A 26,831-nucleotide genomic window follows, 5' to 3' on the forward strand; every position below is an offset into this window, starting at 1 on the left:
CCTGCAGTTTTCACTGTAAAATCGAGTTGAAGCTTGTACCTATCCATATATATGTATGGAATGGAGTTTGCAACTGAAAAGAAACTCTGTGTTCCCAACTAGCTAGGTGAAGGACGGCTTTCACACACACCTATCTCTCAGAACTGAGCATGTGGAGAGACGTTCGTTCATCTAGCACAAAGGGAACGGGTTGCAGGAGCAACTTTTTCTCTGGTTTCTCTGTCTGTTTCCTAGTGCCGGTTTGAAGTTCCTGCAGTTTTCACTGTAAAATCGAGTTGAAGCTTGTACCTATCCATATATATGTATGGAATGGAGTTTGCAACTGAAAAGAAACTCTGTGTTCCCAACTAGCTAGGTGAAGGACGGCTTTCACACACACCTATCTCTCAGAACTGAGCATGTGGAGAGACGTTCGTTCATCTAGCACAAAGGGAACGGGTTGCAGGAGCAACTTTTACTCTGGTTTCTCAGTCTGTTTCCTAGTGCCGGTTTGAAGTTCCTGCAGTTTTCACTGTAAAATCGAGTTGAAGCTTGTACCTATCCATATATATGTATGGAATGGAGTTTGCAACTGAAAAGAAACTCTGTGTTCCCAACTAGCTAGGTGAAGGACGGCTTTCACACACACCTATTTCTCAGAACTGAGCATGTGGAGAGACGTTCGTTCATCTAGCACAAAGGGAACGGGTTGCAGGAGCAACCTTTACTCTGGTTTCTCAGCCTGTTTCCTAGTGCCGGTTTGAAGTTCCTGCAGTTTTCACTGTAAAATCGAGTTGAAGCTTGTACCTCTCCATATATATGTATGGAATGGAGTTTGCAACTGAAAAGAAACTCTGTGTTCCCAACTAGCTAGGTGAAGGACGGCTTTCACACACACCTATCTCTCAGAACTGAGCATGTGGAGAGACGTTCGTTCATCTAGCACAAAGGGAACGGGTTGCAGTAGCAACTTTTACTCTGGTTTCTCTGTTTCCTAGTGCCGGTTTGAAGTTCCTGCAGTTTTCACTGTAAAATCGAGTTGAAGCTTGTACCTCTCCATATATATGTATGGAATGGAGTTTGCAACTGAAAAGAAACTCTGTGTTCCCAACTAGCTAGGTGAAGGACGGCTTTCACACACACCTATCTCTCAGAACTGAGCATGTGGAGAGACGTTCGTTCATCTAGCACAAAGGGAACGGGTTGCAGGAGCAACTTTTACTCTGGTTTCTCAGTCTGTTTCCTAGTGCCGGTTTGAAGTTCCTGCAGTTTTCACTGTAAAATCGAGTTGAAGCTTGTACCTCTCCATATATATGTATGGAATGGAGTTTGCAACTGAAAAGAAACTCTGTGTTCCCAACTAGCTAGGTGAAGGACGGCTTTCACACACACCTATCTCTCAGAACTGAGCATGTGGAGAGACGTTCGTTCATCTAGCACAAAGGGAACGGGTTGCAGGAGCAACTTTTACTCTGGTTTCTCAGTCTGTTTCCTAGTGCCGGTTTGAAGTTCCTGCAGTTTTCACTGTAAAATCGAGTTGAAGCTTGTACCTCTCCATATATATGTATGGAATGGAGTTTGCAACTGAAAAGAAACTCTGTGTTCCCAACTAGCTAGGTGAAGGACGGCTTTCACACACACCTATCTCTCAGAACTGAGCATGTGGAGAGACGTTCGTTCATCTAGCACAAAGGGAACGGGTTGCAGGAGCAACTTTTACTCTGGTTTCTCTGTCTGTTTCCTAGTGCCGGTTTGAAGTTCCTGCAGTTTTCACTGTAAAATCGAGTTGAAGCTTGTACCTCTCCATATATATGTATGGAATGGAGTTTGCAACTGAAAAGAAACTCTGTGTTCCCAACTAGCTAGGTGAAGGACGGCTTTCACACACACCTATCTCTCAGAACTGAGCATGTGGAGAGACGTTCGTTCATCTAGCACAAAGGGAACGGGTTGCAGGAGCAACTTTTACTCTGGTTTCTCTGTCTGTTTCCTAGTGCCGGTTTGAAGTTCCTGCAGTTTTCACTGTAAAATCGAGTTGAAGCTTGTACCTCTCCATATATATGTATGGAATGGAGTTTGCAACTGAAAAGAAACTCTGTGTTCCCAACTAGCTAGGTGAAGGACGGCTTTCACACACACCTATCTCTCAGAACTGAGCATGTGGAGAGACGTTCGTTCATCTAGCACAAAGGGAACGGGTTGCAGGAGCAACTTTTTCTCTGGTTTCTCTGTCTGTTTCCTAGTGCCGGTTTGAAGTTCCTGCAGTTTTCACTGTAAAATCGAGTTGAAGCTTGTACCTCTCCATATATATGTATGGAATGGAGTTTGCAACTGAAAAGAAACTCTGTGTTCCCAACTATCTAGGTGAAGGACGGCTTACACACACACCTGTCTCTCAGAACTGAGCATGTGGAGAGACGTTCGTTCATCTAGCACAAAGGGAACGGGTTGCAGGAGCAACTTTTTCTCTGGTTTCTCTGTCTGTTTCCTAGAGCCGGTTTGAAGTTCCTGCAGTTTTCACTGTAAAATCGAGTTGAAGCTTGTACCTCTCCATATATATGTATGGAATGGAGTTTGCAACTGAAAAGAAACTCTGTGTTCCCAACTAGCTAGGTGAAGGACGGCTTTCACACACACCTATCTCTCAGAACTGAGCATGTGGAGAGACGTTCGTTCATCTAGCACAAAGGGAACGGGTTGCAGGAGCAACTTTTACTCTGGTTTCTCAGTCTGTTTCCTAGTGCCGGTTTGAAGTTCCTGCAGTTTTCACTGTAAAATCGAGTTGAAGCTTGTACCTATCCATATATATGTATGGAATGGAGTTTGCAACTGAAAAGAAACTCTGTGTTCCCAACTAGCTAGGTGAAGGACGGCTTTCACACACACCTATCTCTCAGAACTGAGCATGTGGAGAGACGTTCGTTCATCTAGCACAAAGGGAACGGGTTGCAGGAGCAACTTTTACTCTGGTTTCTCAGCCTGTTTCCTAGTGCCGGTTTGAAGTTCCTGCAGTTTTCACTGTAAAATCGAGTTGAAGCTTGTACCTATCCATATATATGTATGGAATGGAGTTTGCAACTGAAAAGAAACTCTGTGTTCCCAACTAGCTAGGTGAAGGACGGCTTTCACACACACCTATCTCTCAGAACTGAGCATGTGGAGAGACGTTCGTTCATCTAGCACAAAGGGAACGGGTTGCAGGAGCAACTTTTTCTCTGGTTTCTCTGTCTGTTTCCTAGTGCCGGTTTGAAGTTCCTGCAGTTTTCACTGTAAAATCGAGTTGAAGCTTGTACCTCTCCATATATATGTATGGAATGGAGTTTGCAACTGAAAAGAAACTCTGTGTTCCCAACTAGCTAGGTGAAGGACGGCTTTCACACACACCTATCTCTCAGAACTGAGCATGTGGAGAGACGTTCGTTCATCTAGCACAAAGGGAACGGGTTGCAGTAGCAACTTTTACTCTGGTTTCTCTGTTTCCTAGTGCCGGTTTGAAGTTCCTGCAGTTTTCACTGTAAAATCGAGTTGAAGCTTGTACCTATCCATATATATGTATGGAATGGAGTTTGCAACTGAAAAGAAACTGTTGCTGTGTTCCCAACTAGCTAGGTGAAGGACGGCTTTCACACACACCTATCTCTCAGAACTGAGCATGTGGAGAGACGTTCGTTCATCTAGCACAAAGGGAACGGGTTGCAGTAGCAACTTTTACTCTGGTTTCTCTGTTTCCTAGTGCCGGTTTGAAGTTCCTGCAGTTTTCACTGTAAAATCGAGTTGAAGCTTGTACCTCTCCATATATATGTATGGAATGGAGTTTGCAACTGAAAAGAAACTGTTGCTGTGTTCCCAACTAGCTAGGTGAAGGACGGCTTTCACACACACCTATCTCTCAGAACTGAGCATGTGGAGAGACGTTCGTTCATCTAGCACAAAGGGAACGGGTTGCAGGAGCAACTTTTACTCTGGTTTCTCTGTCTGTTTCCTAGTGCCGGTTTGAAGTTCCTGCAGTTTTCACTGTAAAATCGAGTTGAAGCTTGTACCTCTCCATATATATGTATGGAATGGAGTTTGCAACTGAAAAGAAACTCTGTGTTCCCAACTAGCTAGGTGAAGGACGGCTTTCACACACACCTATCTCTCAGAACTGAGCATGTGGAGAGACGTTCGTTCATCTAGCACAAAGGGAACGGGTTGCAGGAGCAACTTTTTCTCTGGTTTCTCTGTCTGTTTCCTAGTGCCGGTTTGAAGTTCCTGCAGTTTTCACTGTAAAATCGAGTTGAAGCTTGTACCTCTCCATATATATGTATGGAATGGAGTTTGCAACTGAAAAGAAACTCTGTGTTCCCAACTATCTAGGTGAAGGACGGCTTACACACACACCTGTCTCTCAGAACTGAGCATGTGGAGAGACGTTCGTTCATCTAGCACAAAGGGAACGGGTTGCAGGAGCAAATTTTTCTCTGGTTTCTCTGTCTGTTTCCTAGAGCCGGTTTGAAGTTCCTGCAGTTTTCACTGTAAAATCGAGTTGAAGCTTGTACCTCTCCATATATATGTATGGAATGGAGTTTGCAACTGAAAAGAAACTCTGTGTTCCCAACTAGCTAGGTGAAGGACGGCTTTCACACACACCTATCTCTCAGAACTGAGCATGTGGAGAGACGTTCGTTCATCTAGCACAAAGGGAACGGGTTGCAGGAGCAACTTTTACTCTGGTTTCTCAGTCTGTTTCCTAGTGCCGGTTTGAAGTTCCTGCAGTTTTCACTGTAAAATCGAGTTGAAGCTTGTACCTATCCATATATATGTATGGAATGGAGTTTGCAACTGAAAAGAAACTCTGTGTTCCCAACTAGCTAGGTGAAGGACGGCTTTCACACACACCTATCTCTCAGAACTGAGCATGTGGAGAGACGTTCGTTCATCTAGCACAAAGGGAACGGGTTGCAGGAGCAACTTTTACTCTGGTTTCTCAGCCTGTTTCCTAGTGCCGGTTTGAAGTTCCTGCAGTTTTCACTGTAAAATCGAGTTGAAGCTTGTACCTATCCATATATATGTATGGAATGGAGTTTGCAACTGAAAAGAAACTCTGTGTTCCCAACTAGCTAGGTGAAGGACGGCTTTCACACACACCTATCTCTCAGAACTGAGCATGTGGAGAGACGTTCGTTCATCTAGCACAAAGGGAACGGGTTGCAGGAGCAACTTTTTCTCTGGTTTCTCTGTCTGTTTCCTAGTGCCGGTTTGAAGTTCCTGCAGTTTTCACTGTAAAATCGAGTTGAAGCTTGTACCTCTCCATATATATGTATGGAATGGAGTTTGCAACTGAAAAGAAACTCTGTGTTCCCAACTAGCTAGGTGAAGGACGGCTTTCACACACACCTATCTCTCAGAACTGAGCATGTGGAGAGACGTTCGTTCATCTAGCACAAAGGGAACGGGTTGCAGTAGCAACTTTTACTCTGGTTTCTCTGTTTCCTAGTGCCGGTTTGAAGTTCCTGCAGTTTTCACTGTAAAATCGAGTTGAAGCTTGTACCTATCCATATATATGTATGGAATGGAGTTTGCAACTGAAAAGAAACTGTTGCTGTGTTCCCAACTAGCTAGGTGAAGGACGGCTTTCACACACACCTATCTCTCAGAACTGAGCATGTGGAGAGACGTTCGTTCATCTAGCACAAAGGGAACGGGTTGCAGTAGCAACTTTTACTCTGGTTTCTCTGTTTCCTAGTGCCGGTTTGAAGTTCCTGCAGTTTTCACTGTAAAATCGAGTTGAAGCTTGTACCTCTCCATATATATGTATGGAATGGAGTTTGCAACTGAAAAGAAACTCTGTGTTCCCAACTAGCTAGGTGAAGGACGGCTTTCACACACACCTATCTCTCAGAACTGAGCATGTGGAGAGACGTTCGTTCATCTAGCACAAAGGGAACGGGTTGCAGGAGCAACTTTTACTCTGGTTTCTCAGTCTGTTTCCTAGTGCCGGTTTGAAGTTCCTGCAGTTTTCACTGTAAAATCGAGTTGAAGCTTGTACCTCTCCATATATATGTATGGAATGGAGTTTGCAACTGAAAAGAAACTCTGTGTTCCCAACTAGCTAGGTGAAGGACGGCTTTCACACACACCTATCTCTCAGAACTGAGCATGTGGAGAGACGTTCGTTCATCTAGCACAAAGGGAACGGGTTGCAGGAGCAACTTTTACTCTGGTTTCTCTGTCTGTTTCCTAGTGCCGGTTTGAAGTTCCTGCAGTTTTCACTGTAAAATCGAGTTGAAGCTTGTACCTCTCCATATATATGTATGGAATGGAGTTTGCAACTGAAAAGAAACTCTGTGTTCCCAACTAGCTAGGTGAAGGACGGCTTTCACACACACCTATCTCTCAGAACTGAGCATGTGGAGAGACGTTCGTTCATCTAGCACAAAGGGAACGGGTTGCAGGAGCAACTTTTACTCTGGTTTCTCTGTCTGTTTCCTAGTGCCGGTTTGAAGTTCCTGCAGTTTTCACTGTAAAATCGAGTTGAAGCTTGTACCTCTCCATATATATGTATGGAATGGAGTTTGCAACTGAAAAGAAACTCTGTGTTCCCAACTAGCTAGGTGAAGGACGGCTTTCACACACACCTATCTCTCAGAACTGAGCATGTGGAGAGACGTTCGTTCATCTAGCACAAAGGGAACGGGTTGCAGGAGCAACTTTTTCTCTGGTTTCTCTGTCTGTTTCCTAGTGCCGGTTTGAAGTTCCTGCAGTTTTCACTGTAAAATCGAGTTGAAGCTTGTACCTCTCCATATATATGTATGGAATGGAGTTTGCAACTGAAAAGAAACTCTGTGTTCCCAACTATCTAGGTGAAGGACGGCTTACACACACACCTGTCTCTCAGAACTGAGCATGTGGAGAGACGTTCGTTCATCTAGCACAAAGGGAACGGGTTGCAGGAGCAACTTTTTCTCTGGTTTCTCTGTCTGTTTCCTAGAGCCGGTTTGAAGTTCCTGCAGTTTTCACTGTAAAATCGAGTTGAAGCTCCTACCTCTCCATATATATGTATGGAATGGAGTTTGCAACCTAAAATGAACTCTGTGTTCCCAACTAGCTAGGTGAAGGGCGGCTTTCACGCACACCTATCTCTCAGAACTGAGCATGTGGAGAGACGTTCGTTCATCTAGCACAAAGGGAACGGGTTGCAGGAGCAACTTTTTCTCTGGTTTCTCTGTCTGTTTCCTAGTGCCGGTTTGAAGTTCCTGCAGTTTTCACTGTAAAATCGAGTTGAAGCTTGTACCTATCCATATATATGTATGGAATGGAGTTTGCAACTGAAAAGAAACTCTGTGTTCCCAACTAGCTAGGTGAAGGACGGCTTTCACACACACCTATCTCTCAGAACTGAGCATGTGGAGAGACGTTCGTTCATCTAGCACAAAGGGAACGGGTTGCAGGAGCAACTTTTACTCTGGTTTCTCAGTCTGTTTCCTAGTGCCGGTTTGAAGTTCCTGCAGTTTTCACTGTAAAATCGAGTTGAAGCTTGTACCTATCCATATATATGTATGGAATGGAGTTTGCAACTGAAAAGAAACTCTGTGTTCCCAACTAGCTAGGTGAAGGACGGCTTTCACACACACCTATTTCTCAGAACTGAGCATGTGGAGAGACGTTCGTTCATCTAGCACAAAGGGAACGGGTTGCAGGAGCAACCTTTACTCTGGTTTCTCAGCCTGTTTCCTAGTGCCGGTTTGAAGTTCCTGCAGTTTTCACTGTAAAATCGAGTTGAAGCTTGTACCTCTCCATATATATGTATGGAATGGAGTTTGCAACTGAAAAGAAACTCTGTGTTCCCAACTAGCTAGGTGAAGGACGGCTTTCACACACACCTATCTCTCAGAACTGAGCATGTGGAGAGACGTTCGTTCATCTAGCACAAAGGGAACGGGTTGCAGTAGCAACTTTTACTCTGGTTTCTCTGTTTCCTAGTGCCGGTTTGAAGTTCCTGCAGTTTTCACTGTAAAATCGAGTTGAAGCTTGTACCTCTCCATATATATGTATGGAATGGAGTTTGCAACTGAAAAGAAACTCTGTGTTCCCAACTAGCTAGGTGAAGGACGGCTTTCACACACACCTATCTCTCAGAACTGAGCATGTGGAGAGACGTTCGTTCATCTAGCACAAAGGGAACGGGTTGCAGGAGCAACTTTTACTCTGGTTTCTCTGTCTGTTTCCTAGTGCCGGTTTGAAGTTCCTGCAGTTTTCACTGTAAAATCGAGTTGAAGCTTGTACCTCTCCATATATATGTATGGAATGGAGTTTGCAACTGAAAAGAAACTCTGTGTTCCCAACTAGCTAGGTGAAGGACGGCTTTCACACACACCTATCTCTCAGAACTGAGCATGTGGAGAGACGTTCGTTCATCTAGCACAAAGGGAACGGGTTGCAGGAGCAACTTTTACTCTGGTTTCTCTGTCTGTTTCCTAGTGCCGGTTTGAAGTTCCTGCAGTTTTCACTGTAAAATCGAGTTGAAGCTTGTACCTCTCCATATATATGTATGGAATGGAGTTTGCAACTGAAAAGAAAATCTGTGTTCCCAACTAGCTAGGTGAAGGACGGCTTTCACACACACCTATCTCTCAGAACTTAGCATGTGGAGAGACGTTCGTTCATCTAGCACAAAGGGAACGGGTTGCAGTAGCAACTTTTACTCTGGTTTCTCTGTCTGTTTCCTAGTGCCGGTTTGAAGTTCCTGCAGTTTTCACTGTAAAATCGAGTTGAAGCTTGTACCTCTCCATATATATGTATGGAATGGAGTTTGCAACTGAAAAGAAACTCTGTGTTCCCAACTAGATAGGTGAAGGACGGCTTTAACACACACCTATCTCTCAGAACTGAGCATGTGGAGAGACGTTCGTTCATCTAGCACAAAGGGAACGGGTTGCAGTAGCAACTTTTACTCTGGTTTCTCTGTCTGTTTCCTAGTGCCGGTTTGAAGTTCCTGCAGTTTTCACTGTAAAATCGAGTTGAAGCTTGTACCTCTCCATATATATGTATGGAATGGAGTTTGCAACTGAAAAGAAACTCTGTGTTCCCAACTAGCTAGGTGAAGGACGGCTTTCACACACACCTATCTCTCAGAACTGAGCATGTGGAGAGACGTTCGTTCATCTAGCACAAAGGGAACGGGTTGCAGTAGCAACTTTTACTCTGGATTCTCTGTCTGTTTCCTAGTGCCGGTTTGAAGTTCCTGCAGTTTTCACTGTAAAATCGAGTTGAAGCTTGTACCTCTCCATATATATGTATGGAATGGAGTTTGCAACTGAAAAGAAACTCTGTGTTCCCAACTAGCTAGGTGAAGGACGGCTTTCACACACACCTATCTCTCAGAACTGAGCATGTGGAGAGACGTTCGTTCATCTAGCACAAAGGGAACGGGTTGCAGTAGCAACTTTTACTCTGGTTTCTCTGTCTGTTTCCTAGTGCCGGTTTGAAGTTCCTGCAGTTTTCACTGTAAAATCGAGTTGAAGCTTGTACCTCTCCATATATATGTATGGAATGGAGTTGGCAACTGAAAAGAAACTCTGTGTTCCCAACTAGCTAGGTGAAGGGCGGCTTTCACACACACCTATCTCTCAGAACTGAGCATGTGGAGAGACGTTCGTTCATCTAGCACAAAGGGAACGGGTTGCAGGAGCAACTTTTACTCTGGTTTCTCTGTCTGTTTCCTAGTGCCGGTTTGAAGTTCCTGCAGTTTTCACTGTAAAATCGAGTTGAAGCTTGTACCTCTCCATATATATGTATGGAATGGAGTTTGCAACTTAAAAGAAACTCTGTGTTCCCAACTAGCTAGGTGAAGGACGGCTTTCACACACACCTATCTCTCAGAACTGAGCATGTGGAGAGACGTTCGTTCATCTAGCACAAAGGGAACGGGTTGCAGGAGCAACTTTTACTCTGGTTTCTCTGTCTGTTTCCTAGTGCCGGTTTGAAGTTCCTGCAGTTTTCACTGTAAAATCGAGTTGAAGCTTGTACCTCTCCATATATATGTATGGAATTTAGTTGGCAACTGAAAAGAAACTCTGTGTTCCCAACTAGCTAGGTGAAGGGCGGCTTTCACACACACCTATCTCTCAGAACTGAGCATGTGGAGAGACGTTCGTTCATCTAGCACAAAGGGAACGGGTTGCAGGAGCAACTTTTTCTCTGGTTTCTCTGTCTGTTTCCTAGTGCCGGTTTGAAGTTCCTGCAGTTTTCACTGTAAAATCGAGTTGAAGCTCCTACCTCTCCATATATATGTATGGAATGGAGTTTGCAACTGAAAAGAAACTCTGTGTTCCCAACTAGCTAGGTGAAGGACGGCTTTCACACACACCTATCTCTCAGAACTGAGCATGTGGAGAGACGTTCGTTCATCTAGCACAAAGGGAACGGGTTGCAGGAGCAACTTTTTCTCTGGTTTCTCTGTCTGTTTCCTAGTGCCGGTTTGAAGTTCCTGCAGTTTTCACTGTAAAATCGAGTTGAAGCTTGTACCTCTCCATATATATGTATGGAATGGAGTTTGCAACTGAAAAGAAACTCTGTGTTCCCAACTATCTAGGTGAAGGACGGCTTACACACACACCTGTCTCTCAGAACTGAGCATGTGGAGAGACGTTCGTTCATCTAGCACAAAGGGAACGGGTTGCAGGAGCAACTTTTTCTCTGGTTTCTCTGTCTGTTTCCTAGAGCCGGTTTGAAGTTCCTGCAGTTTTCACTGTAAAATCGAGTTGAAGCTCCTACCTCTCCATATATATGTATGGAATGGAGTTTGCAACCTAAAATGAACTCTGTGTTCCCAACTAGCTAGGTGAAGGGCGGCTTTCACGCACACCTATCTCTCAGAACTGAGCATGTGGAGAGACGTTCGTTCATCTAGCACAAAGGGAACGGGTTGCAGGAGCAACTTTTTCTCTGGTTTCTCTGTCTGTTTCCTAGTGCCGGTTTGAAGTTCCTGCAGTTTTCACTGTAAAATCGAGTTGAAGCTTGTACCTCTCCATATATATGTATGGAATGGAGTTTGCAACTGAAAAGAAACTCTGTGTTCCCAACTAGCTAGGTGAAGGACGGCTTTCACACACACCTATCTCTCAGAACTGAGCATGTGGAGAGACGTTCGTTCATCTAGCACAAAGGGAACGGGTTGCAGGAGCAACTTTTACTCTGGTTTCTCAGTCTGTTTCCTAGTGCCGGTTTGAAGTTCCTGCAGTTTTCACTGTAAAATCGAGTTGAAGCTTGTACCTATCCATATATATGTATGGAATGGAGTTTGCAACTGAAAAGAAACTCTGTGTTCCCAACTAGCTAGGTGAAGGACGGCTTTCACACACACCTATCTCTCAGAACTGAGCATGTGGAGAGACGTTCGTTCATCTAGCACAAAGGGAACGGGTTGCAGGAGCAACTTTTACTCTGGTTTCTCAGCCTGTTTCCTAGTGCCGGTTTGAAGTTCCTGCAGTTTTCACTGTAAAATCGAGTTGAAGCTTGTACCTCTCCATATATATGTATGGAATGGAGTTTGCAACTGAAAAGAAACTCTGTGTTCCCAACTAGCTAGGTGAAGGACGGCTTTCACACACACCTATCTCTCAGAACTGAGCATGTGGAGAGACGTTCGTTCATCTAGCACAAAGGGAACGGGTTGCAGTAGCAACTTTTACTCTGGTTTCTCTGTTTCCTAGTGCCGGTTTGAAGTTCCTGCAGTTTTCACTGTAAAATCGAGTTGAAGCTTGTACCTATCCATATATATGTATGGAATGGAGTTTGCAACTGAAAAGAAACTGTTGCTGTGTTCCCAACTAGCTAGGTGAAGGACGGCTTTCACACACACCTATCTCTCAGAACTGAGCATGTGGAGAGACGTTCGTTCATCTAGCACAAAGGGAACGGGTTGCAGTAGCAACTTTTACTCTGGTTTCTCTGTTTCCTAGTGCCGGTTTGAAGTTCCTGCAGTTTTCACTGTAAAATCGAGTTGAAGCTTGTACCTCTCCATATATATGTATGGAATGGAGTTTGCAACTGAAAAGAAACTCTGTGTTCCCAACTAGCTAGGTGAAGGACGGCTTTCACACACACCTATCTCTCAGAACTGAGCATGTGGAGAGACGTTCGTTCATCTAGCACAAAGGGAACGGGTTGCAGGAGCAACTTTTACTCTGGTTTCTCAGTCTGTTTCCTAGTGCCGGTTTGAAGTTCCTGCAGTTTTCACTGTAAAATCGAGTTGAAGCTTGTACCTATCCATATATATGTATGGAATGGAGTTTGCAACTGAAAAGAAACTCTGTGTTCCCAACTAGCTAGGTGAAGGCGGCTTTCACACACACCTATCTCTCAGAACTGAGCATGTGGAGAGACGTTCGTTCATCTAGCACAAAGGGAACGGGTTGCAGGAGCAACTTTTACTCTGGTTTCTCTGTCTGTTTCCTAGTGCCGGTTTGAAGTTCCTGCAGTTTTCACTGTAAAATCGAGTTGAAGCTTGTACCTCTCCATATATATGTATGGAATGGAGTTTGCAACTGAAAAGAAACTCTGTGTTCCCAACTAGCTAGGTGAAGGACGGCTTTCACACACACCTATCTCTCAGAACTGAGCATGTGGAGAGACGTTCGTTCATCTAGCACAAAGGGAACGGGTTGCAGGAGCAACTTTTACTCTGGTTTCTCTGTCTGTTTCCTAGTGCCGGTTTGAAGTTCCTGCAGTTTTCACTGTAAAATCGAGTTGAAGCTTGTACCTCTCCATATATATGTATGGAATGGAGTTTGCAACTGAAAAGAAACTCTGTGTTCCCAACTAGCTAGGTGAAGGACGGCTTTCACACACACCTATCTCTCAGAACTGAGCATGTGGAGAGACGTTCGTTCATCTAGCACAAAGGGAACGGGTTGCAGTAGCAACTTTTACTCTGGTTTCTCTGTTTCCTAGTGCCGGTTTGAAGTTCCTGCAGTTTTCACTGTAAAATCGAGTTGAAGCTTGTACCTATCCATATATATGTATGGAATGGAGTTTGCAACTGAAAAGAAACTGTTGCTGTGTTCCCAACTAGCTAGGTGAAGGACGGCTTTCACACACACCTATCTCTCAGAACTGAGCATGTGGAGAGACGTTCGTTCATCTAGCACAAAGGGAACGGGTTGCAGTAGCAACTTTTACTCTGGTTTCTCTGTTTCCTAGTGCCGGTTTGAAGTTCCTGCAGTTTTCACTGTAAAATCGAGTTGAAGCTTGTACCTCTCCATATATATGTATGGAATGGAGTTTGCAACTGAAAAGAAACTCTGTGTTCCCAACTAGCTAGGTGAAGGACGGCTTTCACACACACCTATCTCTCAGAACTGAGCATGTGGAGAGACGTTCGTTCATCTAGCACAAAGGGAACGGGTTGCAGGAGCAACTTTTACTCTGGTTTCTCAGTCTGTTTCCTAGTGCCGGTTTGAAGTTCCTGCAGTTTTCACTGTAAAATCGAGTTGAAGCTTGTACCTCTCCATATATATGTATGGAATGGAGTTTGCAACTGAAAAGAAACTCTGTGTTCCCAACTAGCTAGGTGAAGGACGGCTTTCACACACACCTATCTCTCAGAACTGAGCATGTGGAGAGACGTTCGTTCATCTAGCACAAAGGGAACGGGTTGCAGGAGCAACTTTTACTCTGGTTTCTCTGTCTGTTTCCTAGTGCCGGTTTGAAGTTCCTGCAGTTTTCACTGTAAAATCGAGTTGAAGCTTGTACCTCTCCATATATATGTATGGAATGGAGTTTGCAACTTAAAAGAAACTCTGTGTTCCCAACTAGCTAGGTGAAGGACGGCTTTCACACACACCTATCTCTCAGAACTGAGCATGTGGAGAGACGTTCGTTCATCTAGCACAAAGGGAACGGGTTGCAGGAGCAACTTTTACTCTGGTTTCTCTGTCTGTTTCCTAGTGCCGGTTTGAAGTTCCTGCAGTTTTCACTGTAAAATCGAGTTGAAGCTTGTACCTCTCCATATATATGTATGGAATGGAGTTTGCAACTGAAAAGAAACTCTGTGTTCCCAACTAGCTAGGTGAAGGACGGCTTTCACACACACCTATCTCTCAGAACTGAGCATGTGGAGAGACGTTCGTTCATCTAGCACAAAGGGAACGGGTTGCAGGAGCAACTTTTTCTCTGGTTTCTCTGTCTGTTTCCTAGTGCCGGTTTGAAGTTCCTGCAGTTTTCACTGTAAAATCGAGTTGAAGCTTGTACCTCTCCATATATATGTATGGAATGGAGTTTGCAACTGAAAAGAAACTCTGTGTTCCCAACTATCTAGGTGAAGGACGGCTTACACACACACCTGTCTCTCAGAACTGAGCATGTGGAGAGACGTTCGTTCATCTAGCACAAAGGGAACGGGTTGCAGGAGCAACTTTTTCTCTGGTTTCTCTGTCTGTTTCCTAGAGCCGGTTTGAAGTTCCTGCAGTTTTCACTGTAAAATCGAGTTGAAGCTCCTACCTCTCCATATATATGTATGGAATGGAGTTTGCAACCTAAAATGAACTCTGTGTTCCCAACTAGCTAGGTGAAGGGCGGCTTTCACGCACACCTATCTCTCAGAACTGAGCATGTGGAGAGACGTTCGTTCATCTAGCACAAAGGGAACGGGTTGCAGGAGCAACTTTTTCTCTGGTTTCTCTGTCTGTTTCCTAGTGCCGGTTTGAAGTTCCTGCAGTTTTCACTGTAAAATCGAGTTGAAGCTTGTACCTATCCATATATATGTATGGAATGGAGTTTGCAACTGAAAAGAAACTCTGTGTTCCCAACTAGCTAGGTGAAGGACGGCTTTCACACACACCTATCTCTCAGAACTGAGCATGTGGAGAGACGTTCGTTCATCTAGCACAAAGGGAACGGGTTGCAGGAGCAACTTTTACTCTGGTTTCTCAGTCTGTTTCCTAGTGCCGGTTTGAAGTTCCTGCAGTTTTCACTGTAAAATCGAGTTGAAGCTTGTACCTATCCATATATATGTATGGAATGGAGTTTGCAACTGAAAAGAAACTCTGTGTTCCCAACTAGCTAGGTGAAGGACGGCTTTCACACACACCTATTTCTCAGAACTGAGCATGTGGAGAGACGTTCGTTCATCTAGCACAAAGGGAACGGGTTGCAGGAGCAACCTTTACTCTGGTTTCTCAGCCTGTTTCCTAGTGCCGGTTTGAAGTTCCTGCAGTTTTCACTGTAAAATCGAGTTGAAGCTTGTACCTCTCCATATATATGTATGGAATGGAGTTTGCAACTGAAAAGAAACTCTGTGTTCCCAACTAGCTAGGTGAAGGACGGCTTTCACACACACCTATCTCTCAGAACTGAGCATGTGGAGAGACGTTCGTTCATCTAGCACAAAGGGAACGGGTTGCAGTAGCAACTTTTACTCTGGTTTCTCTGTTTCCTAGTGCCGGTTTGAAGTTCCTGCAGTTTTCACTGTAAAATCGAGTTGAAGCTTGTACCTCTCCATATATATGTATGGAATGGAGTTTGCAACTGAAAAGAAACTCTGTGTTCCCAACTAGCTAGGTGAAGGACGGCTTTCACACACACCTATCTCTCAGAACTGAGCATGTGGAGAGACGTTCGTTCATCTAGCACAAAGGGAACGGGTTGCAGGAGCAACTTTTACTCTGGTTTCTCTGTCTGTTTCCTAGTGCCGGTTTGAAGTTCCTGCAGTTTTCACTGTAAAATCGAGTTGAAGCTTGTACCTCTCCATATATATGTATGGAATGGAGTTTGCAACTGAAAAGAAACTCTGTGTTCCCAACTAGCTAGGTGAAGGACGGCTTTCACACACACCTATCTCTCAGAACTGAGCATGTGGAGAGACGTTCGTTCATCTAGCACAAAGGGAACGGGTTGCAGGAGCAACTTTTACTCTGGTTTCTCTGTCTGTTTCCTAGTGCCGGTTTGAAGTTCCTGCAGTTTTCACTGTAAAATCGAGTTGAAGCTTGTACCTCTCCATATATATGTATGGAATGGAGTTTGCAACTGAAAAGAAAATCTGTGTTCCCAACTAGCTAGGTGAAGGACGGCTTTCACACACACCTATCTCTCAGAACTTAGCATGTGGAGAGACGTTCGTTCATCTAGCACAAAGGGAACGGGTTGCAGTAGCAACTTTTACTCTGGTTTCTCTGTCTGTTTCCTAGTGCCGGTTTGAAGTTCCTGCAGTTTTCACTGTAAAATCGAGTTGAAGCTTGTACCTCTCCATATATATGTATGGAATGGAGTTTGCAACTGAAAAGAAACTCTGTGTTCCCAACTAGATAGGTGAAGGACGGCTTTAACACACACCTATCTCTCAGAACTGAGCATGTGGAGAGACGTTCGTTCATCTAGCACAAAGGGAACGGGTTGCAGTAGCAACTTTTACTCTGGTTTCTCTGTCTGTTTCCTAGTGCCGGTTTGAAGTTCCTGCAGTTTTCACTGTAAAATCGAGTTGAAGCTTGTACCTCTCCATATATATGTATGGAATGGAGTTTGCAACTGAAAAGAAACTCTGTGTTCCCAACTAGCTAGGTGAAGGACGGCTTTCACACACACCTATCTCTCAGAACTGAGCATGTGGAGAGACGTTCGTTCATCTAGCACAAAGGGAACGGGTTGCAGTAGCAACTTTTACTCTGGATTCTCTGTCTGTTTCCTAGTGCCGGTTTGAAGTTCCTGCAGTTTTCACTGTAAAATCGAGTTGAAGCTTGTACCTCTCCATATATATGTATGGAATGGAGTTTGCAACTGAAAAGAAACTCTGTGTTCCCAACTAGCTAGGTGAAGGACGGCTTTCACACACACCTATCTCTCAGAACTGAGCATGTGGAGAGACGTTCGTTCATCTAGCACAAAGGGAACGGGTTGCAGTAGCAACTTTTACTCTGGTTTCTCTGTCTGTTTCCTAGTGCCGGTTTGAAGTTCCTGCAGTTTTCACTGTAAAATCGAGTTGAAGCTTGTACCTCTCCATATATATGTATGGAATGGAGTTGGCAACTGAAAAGAAACTCTGTGTTCCCAACTAGCTAGGTGAAGGGCGGCTTTCACACACACCTATCTCTCAGAACTGAGCATGTGGAGAGACGTTCGTTCATCTAGCACAAAGGGAACGGGTTGCAGGAGCAACTTTTACTCTGGTTTCTCTGTCTGTTTCCTAGTGCCGGTTTGAAGTTCCTGCAGTTTTCACTGTAAAATCGAGTTGAAGCTTGTACCTCTCCATATATATGTATGGAATGGAGTTTGCAACTTAAAAGAAACTCTGTGTTCCCAACTAGCTAGGTGAAGGACGGCTTTCACACACACCTATCTCTCAGAACTGAGCATGTGGAGAGACGTTCGTTCATCTAGCACAAAGGGAACGGGTTGCAGGAGCAACTTTTACTCTGGTTTCTCTGTCTGTTTCCTAGTGCCGGTTTGAAGTTCCTGCAGTTTTCACTGTAAAATCGAGTTGAAGCTTGTACCTCTCCATATATATGTATGGAATTTAGTTGGCAACTGAAAAGAAACTCTGTGTTCCCAACTAGCTAGGTGAAGGGCGGCTTTCACACACACCTATCTCTCAGAACTGAGCATGTGGAGAGACGTTCGTTCATCTAGCACAAAGGGAACGGGTTGCAGGAGCAACTTTTACTCTGGTTTCTCTGTCTGTTTCCTAGTGCCGGTTTGAAGTTCCTGCAGTTTTCACTGTAAAATCGAGTTGAAGCTTGTACCTCTCCATATATATGTATCGAATGGAGTTTGCAACTTAAAAGAAACTTTGTGTTCCCAACTAGCTAGGTGAAGGACGGCTTTCACACACACATATCTCTCAGAACTGAGCATGTGGAGAGACGTTCGTTCATCTAGCACAAAGGGAACGGGTTGCAGGAGCAACTTTTTCTCTGGTTTCTCTGTCTGTTTCCTAGTGCCGGTTTGAAGTTCCTGCAGTTTTCACTGTAAAGTCGAGTTGAAGCTTGTACCTCTCCATATATATGTATGGAATGGAGTTTGCAACTGAAAAGAAACTGTTGCTGTGTTCCCAACTAGCTAGGTGAAGGACGGCTTTCACACACACCTATCTCTCAGAACTGAGCATGTGGAGAGACGTTCGTTCATCTAGCACAAAGGGAACGGGTTGCAGGAGCAACTTTTACTCTGGTTTCTCTGTCTGTTTCCTAGTGCCGGTTTGAAGTTCCTGCAGTTTTCACTGTAAAATCGAGTTGAAGCTTGTACCTCTCCATATATATGTATGGAATGGAGTTTGCAACTGAAAAGAAACTCTGTGTTCCCAACAAGCTAGGTGAAGGACGGCTTTCACACACACCTATCTCTCAGAACTGAGCATGTGGAGAGACGTTCGTTCATCTACCACAAAGGGAACGGGTTGCAGTAGCAACTTTTACTCTGGTTTCTCTGTCCGTTTCCTAGTGCCGGTTTGAAGTTCCTGCAGTTTTCAGTGTAAAATCGAGTTGAAGCTCGTACCTCTCCATATATATGTATGGAATGGAGTTGGCAACTGAAAAGAAACTCTGTGTTCCCAACTAGCTAGGTGAAGGGCGGCTTTCACACACACCTATCTCTCAGAACTGAGCATGTGGAGAGACGTTCGTTCATCTAGCACAAAGGGAACGGGTTGCAGGAGCATCTTTTACTCTGGTTTCTCTGTCTGTTTCCTAGTGCCGGTTTGAAGTTCCTGCAGTTTTCACTGTAAAATCGAGTTGAAGCTTGTACCTCTCCATATATATGTATGGAATGGAGTTTGCAACTTAAAAGAAACTCTGTGTTCCCAACTAGCTAGGTGAAGGACGGCTTTCACACACACCTATCTCTCAGAACTGAGCATGTGGAGAGACGTTCGTTCATCTAGCACAAAGGGAACGGGTTGCAGGAGCAACTTTTACTCTGGTTTCTCTGTCTGTTTCCTAGTGCCGGTTTGAAGTTCCTGCAGTTTTCACTGTAAAATCGAGTTGAAGCTTGTACCTCTCCATATATATGTATGGAATGGAGTTGGCAACTGAAAAGAAACTCTGTGTTCCCAACTAGCTAGGTGAAGGGCGGCTTTCACACACACCTATCTCTCAGAACTGAGCATGTGGAGAGACGTTCGTTCATCTAGCACAAAGGGAACGGGTTGCAGGAGCAACTTTTACTCTGGTTTCTCTGTCTGTTTCCTAGTGCCGGTTTGAAGTTCCTGCAGTTTTCACTGTAAAATCGAGTTGAAGCTTGTACCTCTCCATATATATGTATCGAATGGAGTTTGCAACTTAAAAGAAACTCTGTGTTCCCAACTAGCTATGTGAAGGACGGCTTTCACACACACCTATCTCTCAGAACTGAGCATGTGGAGAGACGTTCGTTCATCTAGCACAAAGGGAACGGGTTGCAGGAGCAACTTTTTCTCTGGTTTCTCTGTCTGTTTCCTAGTGCCGGTTTGAAGTTCCTGCAGTTTTCACTGTAAAGTCGAGTTGAAGCTTGTACCTCTCCATATATATGTATGGAATGGAGTTTGCAACTGAAAAGAAACTGTTGCTGTGTTCCCAACTAGCTAGGTGAAGGACGGCTTTCACACACACCTATCTCTCAGAACTGAGCATGTTGAGAGACGTTCGTTCATCTAGCACAAAGGGAACGGGTCGCAGGAGCAACTTTTACTCTGGTTTCTCTGTCTGTTTCCTAGTGCCGGTTTGAAGTTCCTGCAGTTTTCACTGTAAAATCGAGTTGAAGCTTGTACCTCTCCATATATATGTATCGAATGTAGTTTGCAACTGAAAAGAAACTCTGTGTTCCCAACTAGCTAGGTGAAGGACGGCTTTCACACACACCTATCTCTCAGAACTGAGCATGTGGAGAGACGTTCGTTCATCTAGCACAAAGGGAACGGGTTGCAGGAGCAACTTTTTCTCTGGTTTCTCTGTCTGTTTCCTAGTGCCGGTTTGAAGTTCCTGCAGTTTTCACTGTAAAATCGAGTTGAAGCTTGTACCTCTCCATATATATGTATGGAATGGAGTTTGCAACTGAAAAGAAACTCTGTGTTCCCAACTAGCTAGGTGAAGGACGGCTTTCACACACACCTATCTCTCAGAACTGAGCATGTGGAGAGACGTTCGTTCATCTAGCACAAAGGGAACGGGTTGCAGGAGCAACTTTTACTCTGGTTTCTCTGTCTGTTTCCTAGTGCCGGTTTGAAGTTCCTGCAGTTTTCACTGTAAAATCGAATTGAAGCTTGTACCTCTCCATATATATGTATGGAATGGAGTTGGCAACTGAAAAGAAACTCTGTGTTCCCAACTAGCTAGGTGAAGGGCGGCTTTCACACACACCTATCTCTCAGAACTGAGCATGTGGAGAGACGTTCGTTCATCTAGCACAAAGGGAACGGGTTGCAGGAGCAACTTTTACTCTGGTTTCTCTGTCTGTTTCCTAGTGCCGGTTTGAAGTTCCTGCAGTTTTCACTGTAAAATCGAGTTGAAGCTTGTACCTCTCCATATATATGTATCGAATGGAGTTTGCAACTTAAAAGAAACTCTGTGTTCCCAACTAGCTAGGTGAAGGACGGCTTTCACACACACATATCTCTCAGAACTGAGCATGTGGAGAGACTTTCGTTCATCTAGCACAAAGGGAACGGGTTGCAGGAGCAACTTTTTCTCTGGTTTCTCTGTCTGTTTCCTAGTGCCGGTTTGAAGTTCCTGCAGTTTTCACTGTAAAGTCGAGTTGAAGCTTGTACCTCTCCATATATATGTATGGAATGGAGTTTGCAACTGAAAAGAAACTGTTGCTGTGTTCCCAACTAGCTAGGTGAAGGACGGCTTTCACACACACCTATCTCTCAGAACTGAGCATGTGGAGAGACGTTCGTTCATCTAGCACAAAGGGAACGGGTTGCAGGAGCAACTTTTACTCTGGTTTCTCTGTCTGTTTCCTAGTGCCGGTTTGAAGTTCCTGCAGTTTTCACTGTAAAATCGAGTTGAAGCTTGTACCTCTCCATATATATGTATCGAATGTAGTTTGCAACTGAAAAGAAACTCTGTGTTCCCAACTAGCTAGGTGAAGGACGGCTTTCACACACACCTATCTCTCAGAACTGAGCATGTGGAGAGACGTTCGTTCATCTAGCACAAAGGGAACGGGTTGCAGGAGCAACTTTTTCTCTGGTTTCTCTGTCTGTTTCCTAGTGCCGGTTTGAAGTTCCTGCAGTTTTCACTGTAAAGTCGAGTTGAAGCTTGTACCTCTCCATATATATGTATGGAATGGAGTTGGCAACTGAAAAGAAACTGTTGCTGTGTTCCCAACTAGCTAGGTGAAGGACGGCTTTCACACACACCTATCTCTCAGAACTGAGCATGTGGAGAGACGTTCGTTCATCTAGCACAAAGGGAACGGGTTGCAGGAGCAACTTTTACTCTGGTTTCTCTGTCTGCTTCCTAGTGCCGGTTTGAAGTTCCTGCAGTTTTCACTGTAAAATCGAGTTGAACCTTGTACCCATCCATATATATGTATCGAATGTAGTTTGCAACTGAAAAGAAACTCTGTGTTCCCAACTAGCTAGGTGAAGGACGGCTTTCACACACACCTATCTCTCAGAACTGAGCATGTGGAGAGACGTTCGTTCATCTAGCACAAAGGGAACGGGTTGCAGGAGCAACTTTTTCTCTGGTTTCTCTGTCTGTTTCCTAGTGCCGGTTTGAAGTTCCTGCAGTTTTCACTGTAAAATCGAGTTGAAGCTTGTACCTCTCCATATATATGTATGGAATGGAGTTTGCAACTGAAAAGAAACTCTGTGTTCCCAACTAGCTAGGTGAAGGACGGCTTTCACACACACCTATCTCTCAGAACTGAGCATGTGGAGAGACGTTCGTTCATCTAGCACAAATGGAACGGGTTGCAGGAGCAACTTTTACTCTGGTTTCTCTGTCTGTTTCCTAGTGCCGGTTTGAAGTTCCTGCAGTTTTCACTGTAAAATCGAGTTGAAGCTTGTACCTCTCCATATATATGTATCGAATGGAGTTTGCAACTGAAAAGAAACTCTGTGTTCCCAACTAGCTAGGTGAAGGACGGCTTTCACGCACACCTATCTCTCAGAACTGAGCATGTGGAGAGACGTTCGTTCATCTAGCACAAAGGGAACGGGTTGCAGGAGCAACTTTTTCTCTGGTTTCTCTGTCTGTTTCCTAGTGCCGGTTTGAAGTTCCTGCAGTTTTCACTGTAAAATAGAGTTGAAGCTTGTACCTATCCATATATATGTATGGAATGGAGTTTGCAACTGAAAAGAAACTCTGTGTTCCCAACTAGCTAGGTGAAGGACGGCTTTCACACACACCTATCTCTCAGAACTGAGCATGTGGAGAGACGTTCGTTCATCTAGCACAAAGGAAACGGGTTGCAGAAGCAACTTTTACTCTGGTTTCTCTGTCTGTTTCCTAGTGCCGGTTTGAAGTTCCTGCAGTTTTCACTGTAAAATCGAGTTGAAGCTTGTACCTCTCCATATATATGTATGGAATGGAGTTTGCAACTGAAAAGAAACTCTGTGTTCCCAACTAGCTAGGTGAAGGACGGCTTTCACACACACCTATCTCTCAGAACTTAGCATGTGGAGAGACGTTCGTTCATCTAGCACAAAGGGAACGGATTGCAGTAGCAACTTTTACTCTGGTTTCTCTGTCTGTTTCCTAGTGCCGGTTTGAAGTTCCTGCAGTTTTCACTGTAAAATCGAGTTGAAGCTTGTACCTCTCCATATATATGTATGGAATGGAGTTTGCAACTGAAAAGAAACTCTGTGTTCCCAACTAGCTAGGTGAAGGACGGCTTTCACACACACCTATCTCTCAGAACTGAGCATGTGGAGAGACGTTCGTTCATCTAGCACAAAGGGAACGGGTTGCAGGAGCAACTTTTACTCTGGTTTCTCTGTCTGTTTCCTAGTGCCGGTTTGAAGTTCCTGCAGTTTTCACTGTAAAATCGAGTTGAAGCTCGTACCTCTCCATATATATGTATGGAATGGAGTTTGCAACTGAAAAGAAACTCTGTGTTCCCAACTAGCTAGGTGAAGGACGGCTTTCACACCCACCTATCTCTCAGAACTGAGCATGTGGAGAGACGTTCGTTCATCTAGCACAAAGGTAACGGGTTGCAGGAGCAACTTTTACTCTGGTTTCTCTGTCTGTTTCCTAGTGCCGGTTTGAAGTTCCTGCAGTTTTCACTGTAAAATCGAGTTGAAGCTCGTACCTCTCCATATATATGTATGGAATGGAGTTTGCAACTGAAAAGAAACTCTGTGTTCCCAACTAGCTAGGTGAAGGACGGCTTTCACGCACACCTATCTCTCAGAAGTGAGCATGTGGAGAGACGTTCGTTCATCTAGCACGAAGGGAACGGGTTGCAGGAGCAACTTTTACTCTGGTTTCTCTGTCTGTTTCCTAGTGCCGGTTTGAAGTTCCTGCAGTTTTCACTGTAAAATCGAGTTGAAGCTTGTACCTCTCCATATATATGTATGGAATGGAGTTTGCAACTGAAAAGAAACTCTGTGTTCCCAACTAGCTAGGTGAAGGACGGCTTTCACACACACCTATCTCTCAGAACTGAGCATGTGGAGAGACGTTCGTTCATCTAGCACAAAGGGAACGGGTTGCAGGAGCAACTTTTACTCTGGTTTCTCTGTCTGTTTCCTAGTGCCGGTTTGAAGTTCCTGCAGTTTTCACTGTAAAATCGAGTTGAAGCTTGTACCTCTCCATATATATGTATGGAATGGAGTTTGCAACTGAAAAGAAACTCTGTGTTCCCAACTAGCTAGGTGAAGGACGGCTTTCACACACACCTATCTCTCAGAACTGAGCATGTGGAGAGACGTTCGTTCATCTAGCACAAAGGGAACGGGTTGCAGTAGCAACTTTTACTCTGGTTTCTCTGTCTGTTTCCTAGTGCCGGTTTGAAGTTCCTGCAGTTTTCACTGTAAAATCGAGTTGAAGCTTGTACCTCTCCATATATATGTATGGAATGGAGTTTGCAACTGAAAAGGAACTCTGTGTTCCCAACTAGCTATGTGAAGGACGGCTTTCACACACACCTATCTCTCAGAACTGAGCATGTGGAGAGACGTTCGTTCATCTAGCACAAAGGGAACGGGTTGCAGGAGCAACTTTTACTCTGGTTTCTCTGTCTGTTTCCTAGTGCCGGTTTGAAGTTCCTGCAGTTTTCACTGTAAAATCGAGATGAAGCTTGTACCTCTCCATATATATGTATGGAATGGAGTTTGCAACTGAAAAGAAACTCTGTGTTCCCAACTAGCTAGGTGAAGGACGGCTTTCACACACACCTATCTCTCAGAACTGAGCATGTGGAGAGACGTTCGTTCATCTAGCACAAAGGGAACGGGTTGCAGGAGCAACTTTTACTCTGGTTTCTCTGTCTGTTTCCTAGTGCCGGTTTGAAGTTCCTGCAGTTTTCACTGTAAAATCGAGTTGAAGCTCGTACCTCTCCATATATATGTATGGAATGGAGTTTGCAACTGAAAAGAAACTCTGTGTTCCCAACTAGCTAGGTGAAGGACGGCTTTCACACCCACCTATCTCTCAGAACTGAGCATGTGGAGAGACGTTCGTTCATCTAGCACAAAGGGAACGGGTTGCAGGAGCAACTTTTACTCTGGTTTCTCTGTCTGTTTCCTAGTGCCGGTTTGAAGTTCCTGCAGTTTTCACTGTAAAATCGAGTTGAAGCTCGTACCTCTCCATATATATGTATGGAATGGAGTTTGCAACTGAAAAGAAACTCTGTGTTCCCAACTAGCTAGGTGAAGGACGGCTTTCACGCACACCTATCTCTCAGAAGTGAGCATGTGGAGAGACGTTCGTTCATCTAGCACGAAGGGAACGGGTTGCAGGAGCAACTTTTACTCTGGTTTCTCTGTCTGTTTCCTAGTGCCGGTTTGAAGTTCCTGCAGTTTTCACTGTAAAATCGAGTTGAAGCTTGTACCTCTCCATATATATGTATGGAATGGAGTTTGCAACTGAAAAGAAACTCTGTGTTCCCAACTAGCTAGGTGAAGGACGGCTTTCACACACACCTATCTCTCAGAACTGAGCATGTGGAGAGACGTTCGTTCATCTAGCACAAAGGGAACGGGTTGCAGGAGCAACTTTTACTCTGGTTTCTCTGTCTGTTTCCTAGTGCCGGTTTGAAGTTCCTGCAGTTTTCACTGTAAAATCGAGTTGAAGCTTGTACCTCTCCATATATATGTATGGAATGGAGTTTGCAACTGAAAAGAAACTCTGTGTTCCCAACTAGCTAGGTGAAGGACGGCTTTCACACACACCTATCTCTCAGAACTGAGCATGTGGAGAGACGTTCGTTCATCTAGCACAAAGGGAACGGGTTGCAGTAGCAACTTTTACTCTGGTTTCTCTGTCTGTTTCCTAGTGCCGGTTTGAAGTTCCTGCAGTTTTCACTGTAAAATCGAGTTGAAGCTTGTACCTCTCCATATATATGTATGGAATGGAGTTTGCAACTGAAAAGGAACTCTGTGTTCCCAACTAGCTATGTGAAGGACGGCTTTCACACACACCTATCTCTCAGAACTGAGCATGTGGAGAGACGTTCGTTCATCTAGCACAAAGGGAACGGGTTGCAGGAGCAACTTTTACTCTGGTTTCTCTGTCTGTTTCCTAGTGCCGGTTTGAAGTTCCTGCAGTTTTCACTGTAAAATCGAGATGAAGCTTGTACCTCTCCATATATATGTATGGAATGGAGTTTGCAACTGAAAAGAAACTCTGTGTTCCCAACTAGCTAGGTGAAGGACGGCTTTCACACACACCTATCTCTCAGAACTGAGCATGTGGAGAGACGTTCGTTCATCTACCACAAAGGGAACGGGTTGCAGTAGCAACTTTTACTCTGGTTTCTCTGTCTGTTTCCTAGTGCCGGTTTGAAGTTCCTGCAGTTTTCACTGTAAAATCGAGTTGAAGCTTGTACCTCTCCATATATATGTATGGAATGGAGTTGGCAACTGAAAAGAAACTCTGTGTTCCCAACTAGCTAGGTGAAGGGCGGCTTTCACACACACCTATCTCTCAGAACTGAGCATGTGGAGAGACGTTCGTTCATCTAGCACAAAGGGAACGGGTTGCAGGAGCAACTTTTACTCTGGTTTCTCTGTCTGTTTCCTAGTGCCGGTTTGAAGTTCCTGCAGTTTTCACTGTAAAATCGAGTTGAAGCTTGTACCTCTCCATATATATGTATGGAATGGAGTTTGCAACTTAAAAGAAACTCTGTGTTCCCAACTAGCTAGGTGAAGGACGGCTTTCACACACACCTATCTATCAGAACTGAGCATGTGGAGAGACGTTCGTTCATCTAGCACAAAGGGAACGCGTTGCAGGAGCAACATTTACTCTGGTTTCTCTGTCTGTTTCCTAGTGCCGGTTTGAAGTTCCTGCAGTTTTCACTGTAAAATCGAGTTGAAGCTTGTACCTCTCCATATATATGTATGGAATGGAGTTGGCAACTGAAAAGAAACTCTGTGTTCCCAACTAGCTAGGTGAAGGGCGGCTTTCACACACACCTATCTCTCAGAACTGAGCATGTGGAGAGACGTTCGTTCATCTAGCACAAAGGGAACGGGTTGCAGGAGCAACTTTTACTCTGGTTTCTCTGTCTGTTTCCTAGTGCCGGTTTGAAGTTCCTGCAGTTTTCACTGTAAAATCGAGTTGAAGCTTGTACCTCTCCATATATATGTATCGAATGGAGTTTGCAACTTAAAAGAAACTCTGTGTTCCCAACTAGCTAGGTGAAGGACGGCTTTCACACACACATATCTCTCAGAACTGAGCATGTGGAGAGACGTTCGTTCATCTAGCACAAAGGGAACGGGTTGCAGG

This window comes from Camelus bactrianus, chromosome 25 (assembly GCF_048773025.1).
Source record: "Camelus bactrianus isolate YW-2024 breed Bactrian camel chromosome 25, ASM4877302v1, whole genome shotgun sequence".
Lineage (NCBI taxonomy): Eukaryota > Metazoa > Chordata > Mammalia > Artiodactyla > Camelidae > Camelus > Camelus bactrianus.